Source organism: Cygnus atratus, chromosome 2, assembly GCF_013377495.2.
Source record: "Cygnus atratus isolate AKBS03 ecotype Queensland, Australia chromosome 2, CAtr_DNAZoo_HiC_assembly, whole genome shotgun sequence".
Taxonomy (NCBI): domain Eukaryota; kingdom Metazoa; phylum Chordata; class Aves; order Anseriformes; family Anatidae; genus Cygnus; species Cygnus atratus.
The window spans coordinates 82,496,581-82,517,693 of NC_066363.1; the positions used below are offsets into that span (position 1 = coordinate 82,496,581).

Genomic DNA, 21,113 nt, shown 5'->3' on the forward strand with positions numbered 1-21,113 from the left:
CCTATACTTCAAGGTTTGGACAGATACAGATATTGCATCTATGGTAGATCTGATCTATGGAACACTGCAGTTCGAAGCTTGAATTGTGCTATCTTTTATCTGAAAGGAATCCCGTTTGTTAGTTGGTGTAAGTTATGGTACCAAAAGTACCATAAAATAGCTTTTCAGTGGATCAGGAAGCCGAGTGCTGGGATAAAGCAAGCTGCACAGTGAGCCCTACTGATTAGGAACCATATGAACAGCTACAGTCTATCTTGCAGTCCTCCGATGGAGTAAGATGCTACTGACCAGAGTATCATCAAAGTAAAGCAGACAGTTTCAGAAGCTTGCCTCTCCACTACAGAAACACAATTCTAAAAAAGCAAACAGATCTTGTACATTAAAACAGATCGTTTTTGTTGTCTTCTTACTACAGCACACAGACACTTTGTGCACGTACTACTACAGTTATTTTTGGCAAAGGTCACATCAAGATGGCAATCTGATTCAGCTAGGGACTTCCTCAAATTGCAGACACCTGGAAGTTGTTTATATCTTCCATGGCTGGCATCTAGAATTTTCTTAACTTTAGAAACAGGCTACACAAATCTGAATTTTCATGCCACAGAAATAGAAAGGAAGCCACAATCTCTCTTCTGAGAAAGCCACAAATGAAATAGTTCCCAAGGGAAAACTGTAATCATGAAGGTATTTTTCCCTCATTTTAATTTTCAATTTCAGCCGGCAACAGTAGAACAAAATGGACATGTTAGACAAGGCCATTAAAAAGCCAGCCTCTTCTTTATGAAAACTTACCAGGTCAAGTTACACACAGTGCTCTTCCTCAGACTGAGACAAGTGTTTATTTCCCTTTCAGGAGCTTTAACTCAGTTTACTTATTCTTTTTGTGATGCACAGAGCTCCAGGCATTTCAGCAGCATGGCAAACCAGTGAATAACTTGAACTAAAATAACCAACAAGTTTTTCTGACTGCAAAGAAGCTATTAAAATTTTGATGCAAGACCTGCTGCAGCTGACAAAAGATCAGGAGGGAAAGCAAGAGCAGTTTCAAAAATACATGTAGTTACAGGATGACTTTGCAAAGTAAGACCTCAAAGTTATCTATCCCTGTTAGTTATCATTTGAGGACAGACATCGATTATCTCTGCAAACACAAAAAGGACAGTGCCGCTTTTGAATAACGGTAGCAAGGCGAATAAGCAATTATTGATTCCTGTGTTTGCCAAACATTTTCACCCACTCATAACAAGGAGAGTTTAAGAGGATTTTCACTGCATAGTTGGTAATAACACGACCGGCCTCTCCAGCTCGTAAAAGGGAAGTCAGAGCACAAGCCAGATGCAGAATTCTCACAAATACTGATTCACAGCTCTAGTCACACTCAAAGTCACGGATGAAACAAGCAATGCAGTCATCCAATAAGCCAAGAAAGGGAAAGAGAGGGCAATTATGTCTCTGTTTAACAGAGCACCATTTAAAGTATTCCTTCTGAATCAGCACCAACCCTTGTGATCAGTATTCTTGGCCTACCATCAATGAATTTAATTATACAATTATTGAAAAAATGCAGTGCTCTCCATTCCCTGCTTGCCCACAACCAGTTCAATACCAGTCACAGAAATTACTCAGAGAGAAAATGTAGAGTAGCTACCTCAAATTTTACTTTTGAAGCTCAAGTCACAGAAGTGCGTGGATATTAGCTCAAGCATTACTGAAAATTAGGCGTTTCCTTTAATTAAGCATGTAGAGCCTAATCTTCTGTATCAGCTGATACAATGCAAGCTGACACCAAGTTTCCTAGCACCCCCCCGTTACTTCGCTGAGATTCATCTCAACTATTTAGCTGGCAGCTGTGTGCTTGGATCCAGATCACCTAGCACAGCTTGGCCTGGCTGTTGGATCTTCCTCCACCGCTGTGCTCCCACAGGCAACAGTTTCAGCCCCTCCCAGGTCCTGCCTTCTTTTAACTCTCCATGCATCGGATATGCTTTCACAGCTCTGCTACCAAACCGACTTGCTGTCCCACAGCCAATGCCTACTTAGCTCCTCTTTTTTTGCGACCTGAAACAGCTGCACCGATCATTTAAGATAGATACCGTGGTAATAAGCACGATGTTCCTACAGCTCAAGCTGATATAGCTATACTCTACAGACAATGTTCTCAAACAGGAAGGAATTCAACACAAAGGAAAGAACAGGATGTTGAACCCGTATTGTTCTACCGCTGACACATTTGTTGCTGGTTGTGGAGTGAGATGCTCTCCTCCCTTGGTGTCAGCTTGGGGCTTTTTCCTCCTGCACATGGGAGCTGGTGGAGGACAGAGCACAAGAGGGCACCAAGTAAGGAACATGCAGCTCTCCTCTCTCAACTTGCATTGTCTTCAACAGATAAAGTATGCCTTCACCTTTGTTGTTACAAACTAAAAATGAGAAGCAAGGTTCAACACTAACAATACCTTAATGTAATAAGGATGTGCCTTGTTTTCTAAGTTGACCATTTCAGAAAGCCTTTGAAAGAGACAATGTTCTTTTCAACGCTTCAGTGTCACTAGCAGTCCCAAGTGGCAATTAATTTTGGATCCTGACTGATGCCCTAATGTTCCAGCTATACCAACTACACATTAAGCAAAGGACTTCCTTCATCAAAGGACGGGAATTTAATTGAGGCTATAATCAAATAGGTCTCTGAAAGCTTAAGGGAAAGGCAGAGATGTGGTGACTAAAAATGTCTTTAAGAACACACGTACAACTTCTTTCCCCTCAGGAATTCAAGTTGTATAGCCTATATTCAACTCTCTTTGACACGCAGGAGCCAGTCAGACCACAGGATCCTTGTAACTAAACACCATAAAGTCCAGTATATCACCTTTGCTTCCAAAAAAACACCAAAAACAAAAAACACACAAACCAACAACTTTCACAGCTGCACCAAGAAGCAGGGCAACAGGCAAGCAATCCTATATATTCAAAGAGCCAAAGAAAAAGCGCAGTATTATCAGACAGCATGCCTCAGCAAAACTTGACTAATCATCTCTAGCCTTAGAAGCAACTACAACGTAAAAGTCAGAACCACAGCATGTTCACAGGGAGAACCACCAGCAGCACAAGGGAAGCAACAGTACTTATTTTCAGGTTTTACAGTTAAGCTAGGCTCGAGAAGGGCATCTGTGATCCTGTTCAGAACCGTGCATTGCTTGCTATAAATTACTGCTCTCATACATTTGTTCCTTCTTATCAGCGTGGTTCTTCAGTTACAAACATTTTTCAGTCTATTTTTTTTTCAAGTGTATATGAACACAAGCCTCTTTCTACCTGTGCTTCTATTCCATTGACAATTTTTTTCACTCCTACCATTATAGGATACCATCCCTTTGGCAAGGCCAATTTTAAAGGAAAAAAAAAATAAAGTTAGCTCATTAATACATAGCTGTCTTTATAAAACTTATTCTCTTAATTAAGAGCCATTTTCAAGCTATCAGCCAATTAGTAATTTCATACACTTGGCTAACTGACAATTTCCTCCACCAGATTCAAATAAAAATCAGTACCATGACATTTCATCTTTAAAACATGGACCAAAATACTTTCAATGGACTCAAAACCCTGACCAAATACGGCACAAAAGCAGGACAGACAATAATACCATCACGTATGCTTCTTAAATTAAAGGCACTGAGCAAAACGTATGGGGTGTGATTTGCTTGTTTCTTATGCCAATCTATTTCTCATTTTAGAAACACTAATGCTGTTAACATGAGATAATCTGTACAGAAAGCAGCTATTGAAGTAGATGTTATCTGAAAAAAATAGCTCTGCCACACTCAGTTTCTGCGCTAAACTGAAGTCAGTTATAAGTATTTTAAATATCACAGGGAATGACAATTCTAATTGCACACTGCAGGACCAGATCCAAGATTGCTGTCAAAGCAACTTCTCAGAATATGCTAACTTGGAAATTACTGTTAGCCCAGCGAGTAAACTGGAGTTAGCTCTTGTTTCTTCACTCAACCTCAGTTTTTCAGCTATTTGAACTGCCCTTTTTGGAAACCTATCTTCACATGAACAACGTCAGCCTTTCCTTCAACATTCTTGAGTACAAGGCAACAATCAAAATGAAGGTGACTTAGCTGCCTCTTTATAGGTTCAGTTCAAGGCAACTAATGTTTCACATCTCACACTACTTCACCAACAAGAACTTTTGACCACAAAGAAGAAAAAGTCCCTGAGAAGACGTCAGCCTGAAATTAGTCACAGTTCCTTTTTATTAGAGAGCGTTAAGTTTCCCAGTTCAGGAGGTTTAGATCTGCCTGCCGAAGCAGAGGAGACTGTCAGCAAAACAACCAGTCGCCACCCACATTTTCAAACAGCTTTATTTTCCTACAGCTATGACATTTCTCTAATTAAAAGATGTGATTAGCAATCTCATCTGAACACAACAAGATGATTACCTAGAGATACGGTTCAACATAGCTTCGGAGATCTGTATGGCCTCTTACACATATCCTCTGCAGGGCTCCTGACAAATCAGAGGCAACAGTGAGGGGACTGATCACAAAGTTGTTCGTGTGCTGGGGTCCTTGTGGACCTAAGATTGTGCCAATGTATTTCAGGAACAACTGAGCTGCTCTTTCCACAAAGGCCCAAATAGTACTTTTCTGCTGAGGGTGGCAGGAAGAGTGAGAATAGGAGAGAGAAAGAAAAAAGGTCATTTTTAAGGTTAACACAGGTTAACAGTAACTTGTTCTTGAGTTAAGTCAATGAGATTGCAGTTTACAGTACAAAATTAAGACCTTCTATGAAAATTTTCCTCTCCTGGTTCTTGCTCTTTTCTTCAGGGTATGAAGAAACGTTAGGCCTATCTAGGGCATGGCCTATTAACAGCTTGCCTCTCTTATTTTAGCACATTATCACTGTAATACAAACATGTGAGCAGCATGGTGCATACAAGAGGCAACCCACCGCCCCATTCCTTTCAAGCGCTGGTCCTCTCAACAACCTCACAGCACTAGCAATTTCAGGTTTTCTGCAGTAGGTACCCATTATCTCCCTCCCATTCTTCCGCCTAGGCTCATACTTGTCACGCTCTGTTTTAAAACAACAAAACCTTCCTTTTGGCCTTGAAATCAGTATTTGCTTCAGGGAAACAGTACATTTTTGTCAAATGGCCTGTGAAAATTTAGGCTCCCTTGCATCTATTACTCTGCCTGTGTACATCAGTACACCATTTAACCCTGCTCCAGTATTCCTGTAAGACCTTAGCCGCAAGAGACAGAGGTTCTGGCAGCAGGAAGGTGGCATGGTGGCTTCCAGTATTTTTGTGAACAAACCGACCCTCACCCTGAATTCTACCAGTTCTCTCTTCACCTTCCTAGATTTCGCTTTGATCCCTCATCACCTTAAGATACGCTCCAGCCTGCCCCAAAGCCAAGTGTTGCTGCCTTCTCAGACTATTTCCCACATCAGTGCCAATCTTGAGCATATTTGGGCAGAAGCAAAATAAGGACAGATGAGCTTATTCTCTGGAAGTCTACTTCAACCACCGGATGCTCAACAATTCACACCACAGGCCTGCCTCACTGCTTATAAATTGCTCAATTACTCCTTAATGCGAGCAACTGTTTTGCTCATTCCTCCCTCCCTTTCTCCACAAGATCAACAGTGTAACTGAAACCTCAACTTTGACTCGGATCCTGACCTAATTCTTCATATTTGCTTCAACAGGAGTGGACACCTAGATGAGAAATGCACCACAAAAAGAATATTTAGGTTGGAAAAGACCTTGAAGATCATCACGTCCAGCCATCAACCTGACCTACTGAGTTCCGTCTCTAAACCTTGTCCCTTAGTGCCATGTCCACACATCTCTTAAATACCTCCAAGGACGGGCAACCCACCACTTCCTGGGCAACCCATTCCAACAGAATTCATTTGTGCTTGCTGTTAAAGTGGATGGCAATACTGCCCTTATGTTACGTGCTATTTAAAAGCTAAGAGAACCAATATCCAGAAAAAAGACTTTGAAACTAACAAATACCGAAATTATAACTAACATTTCCAGATGTTTGTCACCTCTGACATGCAATGCTACTACGGAGATTTCCTCTCTGATAACAATTTCCCTAGCCATTTTTCAACAAAGAACACATTTAAATGCTGTACTAGATTTAGCTTACGATGAAGCAGCAGTTATTTTACATATTCAGCCCATTTCTGTTTCACCAGACAAGAGTTACATGGCTTTTGCACAGCAACATAATTCTTTTCTATCCCAACGGGAGGCATCCCTTCTTCTGCAATCGGGTCCTTTCTTCAGAAGTTACATGACAGCTCAGAAAGTTTCTTATTAAAGCAGAAATTTTACTGCTTGCATGCTGGCAAAAATTCTAGCGTAGTAACTTATGTCACTTATCAACATGTATATCCACTTAAGCTCTTCAGTGCCATTTGTGCTTCCAGGGAGGGGTTTTGCACATGAAGCCTAGCCTATAACGCAGTGGAAGTTTTCCCTCATCTCGACACGGTTTATGTGTTTTAAGATCTTAACTACGTATAAGCTTATGCAAGCATAATGTAGCATTTGGTTCCTTTTTCCTTCTTAACGTTTGACAGTTTTTTAGATCTTGCTTGGCTTGTTTATACAAGCATGGCAGAACTGACCTGGTGCTCAACAAATCAAACCAAGATTTTTTTGAACAAGCTAGCAAATTTAATGGTTTAGTGTATTCAGGTTGTTAGTCCAAAAAATAAAACAAAATAAAATGCTGCCTCTTAGTAAAGTACTTAACTTGTGTTTGTACAAAGAGATGCTTTCCTGCAATCAACATCTCTGTTTAAGAAAGCAGCTTACACATCCACCCTCCTTAATATCATATAGTGAATTAATGCACTTCTACTCCCAAAATAACTCTGATATAACACACTAATCCAGCATAGTCTGCTAAAACCAGTGTCATCTACCGTCATCCACTAAGGCATTTAATAAAAACTTAAACCCTAAATAAAAACCCTAAACAATGACTTAATTGAGCTAGGACCAGGCTTGATAGAAGCTGTCACAAAAAAAAGCACTCAAACTAGGTAATGCAGCACAAAAGCTGCCTGTGCAACCCTTATTAGTCAATGCAGCACACATGCTTTAACACTTGCTATGCGTCACTTTTCCATATGACCCCCTACTTATCTCTGTACACATAATGGACCTCCTATGGAGATGAACACTGATGCCTAGTGATTGAGCTCATTGTCTGTCGGACCTCTGTCTTACTTACTGAGCAAAAGGAACAAAAGAAGGGATCACACACGTTCGGACAACAATTAAGACAGTAAAAAGCCACTCTGGAAAAAGATGGCTATCCTTCCTCTAATCTCTCCTGCCCTAAGAAAAGTCTTATTAAACCAGGAGAACCCAAAGCAGCCAGTTCTGTACTCACCTCTGAAGTTTTGTAGCTACCACACAAGCCAGAACACAATGTATTTGTAGAGGAGGTAACTGGGAGTGAAATTCCTATGACAAGTACCGGAAAACACTGCACAAACAAAAATTCAAGCCTAGAATACTACTCTGCCTGCTAGCGAACACACACGCACACAGAAAAGATCGATCTTTTTGTCTGCTGTATCAACACACACAAACGCTGCAGCACATGCAGACAAAGGAGCAGAGCTCAGGCTGCCTAGACAACTCAAAAGCTCTCCCTTAAGTGTTCTACCTTAACATCAAGGTATATCCATGCTTACCTTCCCACACTCAAACACAGGACTCTACAACTTCCTTTTCACTGCCTAAAGACCATCTGCAACATTATGGAGAGCTGTATCTTCTAGTTCTTTGATCCCCCTCCTGTTGCCTCAGTGGACATGAACTGCAAGTTCAGCCCTGGCACAGGTTCCAAGTCATAAACTTGCCTACAAGCAGAAACATCGCTCATTAAGTTTGCAACTCAGCTAACCAACTGGTCTTTCAAAGAGTTTTTATAGCTTTAATTTCAGAACAGTGGTTAGCACAACAAGAACAGCAACATGGGCAAATCCATTTCAACACCACGCTACAAAAATGAGATTTTCAAAACAGTAGTTACAACGCTTTGCTACATCACAATATACTTCATGAATACAAAGTTCAAATTGGCATATTGTACCACTACTGTAAGTAGTCCGGTCATTTTTCTACAAACTGTTTATTGCTTTAACAGATAAATTGCTGCTTGGAACAGACACTATTTTAGTTATCAAAGACAGCAAAATTTGTTCAAAACAACCTTGAAAAAAACATTCTTAAGCTCCTCTGGAAAACTAAACAAAAACAAACAAGAGCACAACTATTAATACATCTGTCAAGTAAACATTCTTCAGTAGGCAACATACTGGGAAAAGAGAAGACATTAAATATAAAACCTTAGCCCTCATCTGTGGGGGAGGCAGGAGGGAGTGGAGACAGCTACTGCTTAAAGTTCTAGACTGTAGGGCTACCATGTTTACCCATAAATTACTATTAGTTATGTTTACAAATAGAGTAACACTTGCTTTACCAGCAAAGTACATGTCCCCCCAAAAATGAAGCACTGCTCCAGAAAGAAAGACAACTTATCTTGACTTTGATGGCACTTCTGTGGTCATCTAAGGAACGTAATTTAGATTGCTCTTTGTATATGAAGATTTTTTTTCCAATACTCTCTTCCAATACATAAATTTTAAGCACCCTGAACAAGCTGATTTTTCCTTAACCTCAGAGAAGACTTGATAGCTTCCAAACCAAGGTTTGTGGCAGAACAGAAGGCAAACCTTCTAGAGGTTCCTAGACAACTGAAAAATCATATCTTAAATGCCTGGGTTACCACAACTCTCTTTTCTTTATTATCATAGAATGGTTTGGACTGGAAGGGACCTTAAAGACCATCTAATTCAACCCCCTGCACCATGGGCAGGGACACCTCCCACCAGACCAGGTTGCCCAAAGTCCCATCCAGCCTGGCCTTGAACACCTCCAGGGATGGGGCATCCACAGCTTCTCTGGGCAGCCTGTGCCAGTGCCTCACCACCCCCTGGGTAAAGAGCTTCTTCCTTATATCTAATCTAAATCTACCCTCTTAGTTTAAAAACATAATTCCTTGTCCTATCACTACACTCCCTGATAAAAAGTCCTTCTCCAGCTTTCTTGTAGGCCCCCTTTAGGTACTGGAAGCTCTCCCTGGAGCCTTCTCTTCTCCAGGCTGAAGAAACCCAACTCCCTCAGCCTGTCTCCAGCCATTTGATCATCCCTGTGGCCCTCCTCTGGACTCACTCCAACAGCTCCATGTCCTTGTGCTGAGGGCCTCAGAGCTGAACACAGCGCTCCAGGTGGGGTCTCGCAAGAGCAAAGCAGAGGGGGACAATCACCTCCCTCACCCTGCTGGACATGCTGCTTTTGATGCACATAGGATATTGGTTGGCTTTCTGGGCTGCAAGCACACATTGCCAGCTCATATCAAGCTTCTCATCCACCAACACCCCCAGGTTCTTCCCCTCAGCACTGCTCTCAATCCACTCTCCTCCCAGCCTGTATGTGTGCTTGGGATTGTCCTGGCTGAGGTGCAGGACTTCACACTTGGCCTTGTCGCACTTCATGAGGTTCACACAGGCCCACCTCTCAAGCCCATCCATGTCCCTCTGGATGGCATTCCTTCCCTCCAGCGTGTCGACTGAACCACACAGCTTGGTGTCATAAGCAAATTTGCTGAGGGTGCACTCAATCTCACTGTCCAACTCAGGAAATATAATTTCCACAGCAGAGCTAAAAAAAACAACAAAAACCCACACAGTAAAAATCCACAATCCACTTTTCCAGAGAATTAAACTGGGCTATAGAAATAATCAAGAAATTATTAGACTTTTCAGTGCTGTCTCGTATTTAAGGCACTTGGAGAGCTCTCTCACAAGGCTTGACACAATTCTTTACCCAAAGTTGTCCACTATAAAGTTTAACAAATGAAAAACCAGAAAAGGGTTATACTACTCAGTTATGTAAGTTACAAAGGTACAAATTTGGATTTATATTTAGTTCTTCAATTCCCACCCAGAGTTCAACTCAGTAAACTGATCTATATTTAGCTTTTGACTCTTTTGGACATTTCCTTCCTTCATCTGTGTAAATGCGTCACAGCTTCTCAAATGTTTCCCTTTGGCTAGGGAAGGATGCATCTGATTCCAAGCTTTAAAAAAAAAAAAAAAGTTAACACACACGCCAAGTGGTTATTGTTGGACAAGTTGCACCCTTATTCCGAGTTAAGGACAGGCAAATCTGACTGCAACCTTTGCAGCATACAACAAATGATACTGCTCTTTCTGCACCAACAGACAGAAGCACATCAGGGCTATCCTCTGCTAGGATCACCACGAGCCAAACTGTATTTTATCACTTTCTTATAAGCAGGCTTGCCTTAGCTCTGCTGACTTGGTAATTCAATAGACAAGCAGTAGAATTTTCCCATAATGGGAACAGAAATGAAGTTCAGGATTTTTACTTTTTGCTAAGCCACCAAGACAAGAAATTCAGTCAGGTGAGTGTTCTTGTTTTTCTTTGGAAAGCTAAATTTGGAGAAGCTGATGTCTTTTATATATATATATATATATATATATATATATATATATATATATATATATATATTTTACTGAAGCATCAAGAAGCCAACCAACAAGTTACTATACTAGATAAGCGATTACGGCTCACTTGGTCTTTCCATCTGAAACGGTGTCACTGTCCTAATGGATTTGAGCTTGGCTTGCCTTTGTTGTCCTTACAGAAGCCCAGCTCACTAGAAACCCTGTCAGTTAAGCAACACGCAGCACTGATTTCCTCTCTGAGCTTTGCAAGCCACGACAAGTCGAAGTCTAACAACTATCCTTAACTGCAGAAAACAGCTACTCGAGGCATACAAAACGTGACTTTAAGGGGTGCAAAGAAGAGCATAAGCTAATGCTGTAACCGTCCCATTTCCATGGTTTTAGGGCCACCCTGACATGCAATTGCAACCAAAGTGGACTTGCTACCTGACATCAATAAAATAGATAAATAAATGAAATTAGGGATAAAAGCTCAGATATGAAGGCTGGATTTTTTTCAAAAATGACAATCATGGTTGTTCATTTTCTTTAGCAGAGACACCATATCCTATTTTATTTCTGCATAGTAACAGAGGGAGGCTTCAAAAGGGTGGGGTTTGATGTCTAAAGTTTGATCAGCTTTGGCATCAAATAGGACCATCCACAGTCAACTTACATTGATTCACCTTGCTTTGCTGCAGCTTTCTACATTTTTTCCTGTGCTTTCAACTGCAGATAACCATTTCTCCAATTCCAGAAGAATTAGAAAAAGCAAAGACATTTCAACCTTAACCCAAATTTTTTAGAAGAGGGCGGAACATTTTTACGTTCTCAGAAAATGATATCATCTTTGCTTCCAATGCTGCATAACCTAACATGTCCAGAAGTTAGTAGCATGAAAAACATTTGGAAAGCAAAGGTCTTACAACCTTAACGCTCCACTAGAAAATTCTATCCAGTACTGTACAGCCAAGTCTACACAATGGCTATAGCAAAGCACATTGTGTAGTGTAAGAGGCTAGCTAAATAACGCCTAGTATTTAAACACTCCATTTATTCTAACTCACTTCTCAGGATGTTCTTGATGTATTCTCCTGCTGTTCTTATGTATCCTCCCTTTATTGTCTCGGCCAAATTTTAAGACACGTCACCCCATTTCATCCAAAAATTTAACATCTGCTTTGGCTCTGAAAACAAGCAGTCCCCAAGACTTCAATGTTTGACAGTTATTTTTTTTCAAGAAATCTCAGCAACAATATCTCTTGTTGTTTGATGGCCTCAAAGTTATTTACTACCTATGTGACAATCACAAAGCTTAGAGAAAAACTTTGACCAAATGCCTTGGCAGACTACCTCAAAAGCCTGCAGGTTTCACTGATGCACAACAACGCAAGAATTTCTTATAAAATTTATTTTATTTTTTTGTCTTTATTTGCTCTTTTAAACAAGAAGTGAGGTATGGACTATATAAAAACAAATAGGTATTTAACACTTCCTTGTGAGCCTTAACTGGTGATAGTGTACTTCTCTGTTTATTTCCAGCACTTATGAAATCTCTTTTCACCACGACCCCAGACCCTCAACCTCCAATTGCTAAACACTGGTGTATGAAGCTAACTACAGAAAGCACTGTTAGTTGTTCACATAGTCTGCAGACACCTTAAGAATGACTACTATTGCTCATATACATACTAAGACAGCAAGGAAACATGAGTAATTAAACTTTGGCTATATTCATGGCAGACCAGAATACAGCACTATTAGTCACAATAGTGCTGTTAGGTGCCTACTGCCCCCAACTTTTTGTTAAGATTCATCGAACAAACTCAGTTTTCAAACCACACAGAAGATTCTGTTTGCCAGCATACACACACACACACTTATCTATATATTTATTCCCAGGCAAATGAGTTAAACAAACCTTCCTGAATCTGAGCCTCACATTTTGACTGTTGCGTAAGTTGGTAATATTAACTAGACTCCTACACAGATTTGTAGGAACGAATTATCTGTGCACCCTGTTGAAATACTTCCACATAAATCATACCAGACAAAGCAATGCAATGGCATATTTCAACTGCTGGAGACCTACAGTTTTCTTCTGATCATTTAAATCTTGCTTCCTAACCATCCGCAATACTACTAAGGAATTTTCTCGCCGCTCTGCAGAGGTCCTCTTATGGGGAAGAAAAAAAAAAGCAGCACTATAAAACACTGAAGAATTGAAATCATTATTACTAAGGTCCAGGTTACAAACACCACATTCAAAGTAGCAGCAAGATGCACAGGTGAGCACTGCACACTAGGAAAACCTGTTTGATATATGCAGGGTTTTTTTGCCTTTGTTTTTTAAAATCAATCATTGCTACAGCCATCTATGCATGGCAGTAGTAATGATGTAAAGTGATGAAACAGATTTGACAATGCTTTGACAAGACTCCATTCAACAACCATGGAAACCAGCCCTATTTTTTAAATAAATGCCCAAAGACAATTAGGCCATCTCCATCTCCTCTGTGCAACCACAAGCATCTGGGATCCACAGCTCCAGTTTCCGATGAGTTAGAACATCCATTTGGCAGACAAGTGAATGGAAAGGGCTTGGTATCATTAAAGCTGAGTCTATAGGCTCTTGCCACACAGACTGTTTGGTAAAACTTTGTGGACACAAGTAATTTATGACCCTCCTCTTTGTGTATGAATATACCAAGCTATTCTAGAGATTCAAAAGCAGATGCTTTAATGTAGTGTCTACTGCTAAAAGCACTTGAGATGTTGTTCCTTGTCATTTCAATTCCTCCTCCTCACTACTGGGAAAGTGATCTGTTTTCTCAAAACAGCAGTATCCTTCCTGAAGGAACATGACTCAGCTTTGCAGATCATGCGTATTACTTCACCAGTAATCTACTTTTTGATTTCACTGCACCAAGAAAACGTTAAGTTAGACAAAGTTGCTTCTCCAAATCAAACAAATGTCTTTATGAGAAGAACCAAGTATGCAACCATTTTAGTGATTAGTTTTAAATTAGCTTGCTATGGCTTTAATTTTTCATTTTAACCAGTAGCCCTTTCATAGACCTCTTCTTTTTAGACAATACTTGTTTCTCACAGCATCAAGAAGAAAAATTGTTTTCCCTTGTTCTCATAAAAATCATCATTTAATTTCAAAAGAATGTCACACACCTACCAGGGCATTTCCAAAGTTTGCGTGTCTTTCCTGTTTTAATGCTTTTGCTGACCATAAACAGCTATTTCAGAGTGATCTCATCTCCTTCTTCAAGCTGCAGAGCAAAATCACAGTGCAGTTTCAGCCTATTAATAAACTGACCAAACTGTCTGGATATAAAGAGGCCTATTTGTTCACACTTGAACTATTTTTTTAACTGAAAAATAGTAGAGAAATAGTAATATTTTCTCTTTATATTGGGATAGGGAAAGTCTTTTCAATCCTTGTCGAGATTTTATTTACTTTCACAACCATTTTACATTGAAAAGCTTTGGGAAGCCACGTGAAATTTCAGTTTGAAGTTTCATACTTGCTTCTGCAGAACACATCTAGCTGGAGAAAACACACCTCTTTAAGAGAAGTTTACCAGCCACCTCATCTACACAGCAATGAAGCTCTGCAAACAGGGAAAGCTTGAGCTGCAACAAGTCTCTTTTCTAATTCTGTCAGCTCCTTTCTAAGCTTAGTTCTGAGCACGTCAGTGTTTCATGCCTGCTCAAACTTACTCCTCTCAAGAACTGGCCTGGCTTTTCTCTAGCTCCCATTTACCTTCCACTTCAAACGTGCATTTAGTTTATCAACTGTCAGCTGTCACAGATGCTACAAGTAATTCTATTTCCTCTTGGTAATGATCATGACTTCTGCCTCTCTTGCCCACACAACCTAACCTCTACCTTTCCCTATCCTTCAGTACCCCAAGAAGTTTGTCTCTTCCACACCAAACGAAGTTGCACAGCAGCTGTTGCATCTCACACCGACACGTGCTGTCCTCTTGCTCGTTATTCCAGGAAATGTCAATCCAACAACACTATTCCCAGGGTAACGTCTCCATTGTATTGTTTCTGTAATTATTTTAGTCCTGCAACTACCAAGCTGTGAAATTTCTATGTCTTTTAGCTTTTTCAGCTCCCTCTCTCCCCCAACATCTTATTAAAATGGATGTTGTGGAATCCAACTGAAAACTTCACAAGAGGTCCCACTTCTTCTCCAGCCTGAATCAGGCAGCCCTAATGACAGCAAAGCTGCTGCAACTTCCTCGCTGACCAGCGCGACTCATAGGACAAAATAACAGAGTCATGAAAAGCAATGTCCAACTTGTTTCGTGGCTTATACTCCCTGCGTACCTCACCACTTCACAAAACCCCCAACGTACCTCAGCTCCTGACAGCCGCAGGGCCCCGAATGAATACTTGCAGAGAACAGCATGGAGATACCATGTGGGGTACCACCAGTTTTCCCTGCCAACACTTCATTTTTGGCTTCCCTATTAGACTATTTTTATTAGATGTTTGCAGCTACTCTGTAGCTAGTCCAAATGCCATGCCAAGTAACCCACACAACCACAGCTCTGACTACGCTCACTGTAAGTCAGCCACTACATATCGACAGGAGATGGATAAACCTTCGCAGAAAGCCACTATCTGAACTTTACACGTTGTGTGTTCTGCTCCATGGATTTAAGCTGAAAATTGCCCTTGGTTTTAAATTTTGATGCCTAGTATGAAAGTTACTTTGTCCATGATCTAAAAGGTAGCATGTTTCTGATTAGTAGTATTCATGGAAAAGTTTGCTGCACAGCATGCATACTTTTTTCTCCATTTCTTTTCCTCCCTCTTTTCTTCCCCTCTTCGAAAAGATTTTTTTTGCTTCACTAGCATTATTAACATTATCTACGACAGACAGACAGCCTTCCTAGCCACCATTACACAAGACACTAATGTAAAGCAACAAGACAAAGTTGTGTAGAACAAGGTGACAAGGAAGAAGCAAATTACAGTTCCTCACTTTAAACTTGAAATCCCGCATTTCTCAACAAATCTTTTGGTTTTTATCTTTACATTATTATTTAAGCGCTATTCACAAAAACTAAGCAAGCCACAAAATTCATTATTTAAGAGGAAGAAACAACAACTAAATGTTTTTATGCTATTAATACTTCCTATATGGTCTTACCTACTCAGCCTAGACTGCAATAGGCAGATGTGTACTCAAGCCTCAGGCAGACTGACCAAAGCCTCTCAAGCCACTAGTACTTGCAGAAGTCTTCAACCTTATGTCCATAACCACAATAGAATTCAGCATCCCATTTTCCCAAAACACTCGCATAAACATTTTAGTGGGCACATATATCTCAAAACAAAGTTTAAAGTTTTCCTACCATTAAGCTTACAATAAGCAGCACCTACAGGAAAGGGTAAGCATACAATGCTAGAACCAAGTGCCATTCAAAACTATTCTGGCAACCACCTCCTTCTCTGACTTCCCGTCGGGGAGAGGTGGCACACCAAACCCCGTGCTTCAGACACCATTCTTCTCCAGACCCACTCCTCTTCCATCTCAGAGACCTCCTGCGGAGAAAGGACTGCTGCCACCTGCAGAGACTCATTTTTAACACGGCAAGTCCTCCACCTTTGTGTTTTCCTAGATCAAGTTCTGAATTATGATTGACAATTGTATTTGGATTTGATCTGGCAAAGACAGAAATGTTCAAAAACACAAAGGAAAAATAAGACGCCCTGGAAGTCTTGTCAGTAGGGTGCATAACTGCTGAGGCTTAGCCAGAGCAAGGTCCCTCAGAATGTAAATTTTGCTGCTTCTGTAAACGTGGTGAGTGTTGAAATAAACAGTGGTAACAATCAGAATCTCCTCAGTGGCTTCAGAAACTGTACCATTGGTCTGTGCATGAATGAAGTTACTGCACAGCTCTCTGACAGCTCTCAGATGTAATTTATCATACAGGAAATAATTACATCCACTTTCATCACAAAACAGTGAAGAGTTATCAGTTGGCAACTTCTTTGTTTATTTTTCCACTGAGACTTCTTGCAGTCACTTATAAAGTTACTTGCTATATTGTCTAGCTAAGAGTTGCCTAAGTGTTTGCAAGCCTTTTTCTCTGCATTGTTTGGTATTCACAGATCTCTTCAGCATCCCAGGAAGGTATATTTAACTATAATGTACAATCACTATCTCTTATACTTAGCTGAGATGCTAGATGGAAAAAAAAAAAAGTTTTGTTCTTATCGCTTAAAAACAAAATTAATGAACTTTAACTTGCAATAATCATTTGGCTTGGAGGACGATGTTATAATAGCATGATTAAACTTAAATGGACAGCCCTCATTCTTGCATCGCAAAGATGTCAGCTGACTGGTGCACCACCTTCCCAAAATATTACGGACTTGAAGCTCTAAAGATGGAGATTTAAAAACAGTAACAATGAAAGGACAAGATGAACAAACAAGCCTTCTGTACATTTACTGCCTTGTAAGCCATGCCTTGATGATAGTCTCTCAATTCCACTTTGTACACTTATTTCCTGAAAGTATGCTCACGTAATTTTTAGTTGAATCTTTGAATACATTTCGAGAGCTTTTTACTTAATACTTTGACACAGAATAGATCTTGTATACTTAACACATGCATCAATACCCTGCTACCCAGACTCTTAGAATTAGAAAACAAAACTGCAGACTAAGAGATTTTATTCATCATTTCAAGTCGCACAACTTTAATTAGACAAAAAGGGACACTTGTCTTTACATCTTCAGCTCCAAACATATCCTCTCCATCAGTTACACTGTCATCTCTAATCTCCAGTTTACATATAGCACAGAAAGGCACTTCCTACAACCACTGTGTTTTCTCAGTCTAAATGTAATCGCTTTGCTTGGCACCATCTCTGCTTCTTAGCGGTTTCACTCTTAATCGTGCCACAAGGAAGGTGACAGATCTAAGAAGGTGCTCCCGCCTTTTTATCTTCAATTAATAAGATTTGGATAGCAAATACATAACAAGTAAGCTGCCTCTATTGCTTCCAACTCTGATACATCTAATTTTAAATTGAAATTCAAGACACATTATGTTTTCATACTACCACCTCACTTCCAGTCCAGCTTCTTCCTTCAGTAACATTTCTTTGTGTTTCAGTTGCAACCAATTTCCACAACAACTCAGAGGGAGTTTACATTTACATAACCAAAGCAGAAACTGGAAACATGCACATTTCAAGTGAACATGGCCATTGTTCAATATCCTAATAAAACATCTTCCAAATGCTGAAATTCTGTTCTTCAGGCTACTTCAGTTCTGCTTCAGGCTTTGTCTTTCAAAAGGACAGGAGGAAAGCTAACCACCCCCCTGGCTGTACAACTGACCAATTTAACTAGCCTAAGATTAGAACTGATTGTTCAGGCATTGTGGTTTTCATTTGTTTTTGGTTGGGTTTTTTCCCCTCTCCTGGAAAACACTGTAACATTTTTACTCATTTTCTCTTTTAAGTAACAGCTACAGCTTTGCTGACATTCTCTGCAAGTGACAGGAAAAAGGAAGCATTTGTCATTGTAAATACTGTAAAGAGAAAAATATTTTGTCTGCTCCCACGTACACCAAACTAAGCTTTGTGCTTGTTCATTGATTGCTGTGTCCATTGTGTTTCACTGAAATAAAAAAAAATAATTGTACCTCCTGTCCAAACAAAGGGAAGCACCGAGATCTTTTAACGGACCCTTTTCTTATAGAAGACTAGATCATGTAGGGGTGCAGAGTTTAATGAACTCTTCCCAATACCGAACACGTACAGAGATGCCAGAACCTTTTCCAGTGTGTGACACTGCTCTGGCTGAACCAGATCACCTCCATGCAGAAATACAGAAATGTTGTTAAATATTATAAAAGAGTTCCTCAATAAACATGTGATGTCTTTTTCTACTGCTTTCAGATTTTCAGCTGCTGCAAGACTAAGCTCCCCTACTATATCAGAAGCTATCAGCATCAGAAGTCATCGCAGCACCACTTACGAGCTTATCAAGTCTGTGTCATTCCCCTACCCACACACCAATGTGGAGGATGACTACTAATACAGCTGGCTGGGTCGTCCAGAGCTGCCAGATTACTACACAACACGTACCTATTTGTAACTACGCAAGCCTACTATTGGAACCCATTATTTTGATTTTAGTGTAAAAATGACGTTTTAAGAACAGCAAAGCTCAGATCAGTCCTTCGTCCACGACACAACCCACCACGGCCAGCATCTTGACAATGAGTTTCGCGCTCGACGCTGTCATGCGAAACAGGTTTCTGGGAAGCACCAGGCCCCTCAGAGCCTTGCCCCACTGCTCGGTCCATCTGTCCGCGCAGAAGCGGCTCTGAACCCCGCTTCAGGGATGCCTGCCGTGAATCACACCTCCTCCTTCATCCCCATGAAGCCCAGCACGTCCAGCGGCGAGCACCGGCCACCAGAAGCACCGATTGTGCCGCTTCCCACCTCCCTCACCGACTTTCCTTAAAAACCCCCATTAACGCAGCCTTCGTCAGCATTGTTCTTACTGCCATCGGTTTTATTATTTATTGTTATTTTTCACACGCAAAACCGGCAATCCCCCTTCATCTTTCCCGGCGGTGAGTCTGCATTTTCCTCTCACGCCGCTCCTTTTTAGGCAGCCCAAGGGAGCAAGCGCCCGGCCCGCCCGCCCCGCCCGGGGGTGCCCGGGGGGACGAGGAGCCGCCGGCGGCGAGGAAGAGGAGGAGGAAGAGGAGGAGGAGGACGACGAGAAGCAGCCGCCGCCCGGGGAAGGGCCCCGAGCAGCGGAGGGAGACTCGGCCGCCGCCGCCCCCTCCCCGCCGCCATTACCGGGGGCACGGTGCGGGCGGCGGGGCGGCGGTGGCGGCCTCCATGTTGCACCCCGACGGCCTGTCAGCGCCGCCGCCCCCTCCCCGGTGCCCCCCTCGGGAGCCCCGGCCGGGGAGCCCCGGGGGCGGCTTGCGGCCGCCTCTCCACTACCACCGCCCGCGGTGCCTTGCGGAGCGCCGTCATCTCTCCCCGGCCGCCGCGCTGCCCGCAGCCCTGCGGCACGCCGCTGCCTCGGCTCCCGCTCTCCTCTTCCTCCTCCTCATCTTCCTCCCCGCCGGCAGCCAGGTGCCGCCGCCCGGTACCGGCAGCCGCACCTGTCACCGGCGGCGGCTCCCGGACCCAGCCCCGGCGGCCGGGCCGCGTCCAGCCCGCAACAGCGCCGTTGTCCGCCGCCGGGCCCCGCCGAGGAGGAGGAGGAGGCGGCAAGATGGACACTGCCGAGCCGGCCGCGCTCAGCCCGGCGGCTCCCACCTGGCCAGCCCGCCCCGGGGCCACCTGACAAAGCCGGCTCCCCTCGCCCCCGCTCCCCGGGGGGAAGATGTCGCTTCACCCCCACACCCCCCCCCCCCACCCCGCTCCGCACTCACCGGATCGGAAGAAACGCCGCGATGTCCGCCGAGTCCTTGGCCGCCTCCTCGGCCCCTTCCCCGGCGCCGCTGCCGGCCGTGGCGGTGGCGGTGGCGGTGGAGGAGGAGGCGGCGGCGGTGGCGGCGGCGCTGCTCATGGCTGCGGCGTGCGGCGGCTCCTCGGGGCGAGACCCCCCGGCCCCGGCGCCGCCGCCCCCGGCTTCAGCCCCGGGCGGGCGCGGCTCTCAGGGCGGCAGCCGGAGCGAGCGGGCGAGCAGTGCGCGGCTGCGGGCGGCCACGGCGGGCGCAGGGACATGGAGGTATGCGCGGAATGGCAGCGCCGGGAGCGCCCACCCCCCGCAGCCACCTAGGAGGCGGCGCGGGCATGCACGGAGCCGGAGCGCAGACAATTGCGGGAGGAGGAGGAGGAGGAGGAGGAGGAGGAGGAGGAGGAGGAGGAGGAGGAGGAGGGCGACGACGGCATGGGGAGGGCCAGCAGTCAGCGCAGCGAGGAGCCGGTGGAAGGAGGAGGAGGAGGAGGAGGAGGAGGAAGGAGGGAGACGCTTCCAGCCTTTTGCCTTTTTCTTTTATTTATTATTTCTTCCCCCCCCCCGCGCGAGGCGGAGGAGCGGCGGCCGCGCTAGTGCCGATGCCCGCAGCAGCCGCCGGCCTCCATCTTGTTTGGGGGGCGGGGGGGGAGCGGGGAGGGAGGGAGGGAGGGAGGGGGCGTTCGGGATTCTCCGGCTGCCTCCGCCGCTGCTCGGCAGGGGGCGGGGCGGCGCGGCGCATGACGTCACGGCTCCCGCCGAGCCCGCACCCCATTGGCTGCGGCGCGGGGCCGGGAGAGCCCGCGGGGGGGTCTCTGAGAGGGGGGCTGTGAGGGGGGCTGTGAGGAGGGCTGTGAGGAGGGCTGTGGGGTGTGAGGAGGAGGGGCTGGGGGCTCCCTGCTAGATTTGGGGAAAAATAAGGATAAACCTTGTTTTTTTCCCCCCGGAGGAGTGCCTTTAAAAGATATTGAGGCATTGTCCACTGCATGACATTCTAACTATTGTGCGTTCAAACAATGATTGTAATTATTTTATCTTCTGCTGCGTTAGATTCTAACTAC

At 43.5% G+C, this 21,113-nt stretch overlaps 1 protein-coding gene across 1 annotated transcript in view; it reads right to left on the reverse strand.

Annotated features, from left to right (window-relative positions):
• Positions 1 to 20,190, reverse strand: part of TRIO (trio Rho guanine nucleotide exchange factor) — a 248,746-nt gene extending 228,556 nt beyond the window's left edge. Inside the window, 1 exon segment of the mRNA XM_035552676.2 lies at positions 20,027 to 20,190. The gene's annotated coding sequence lies outside the window, so the exon portion shown is untranslated.
• Positions 20,191 to 21,113: the final 923 nt, after the last annotated feature.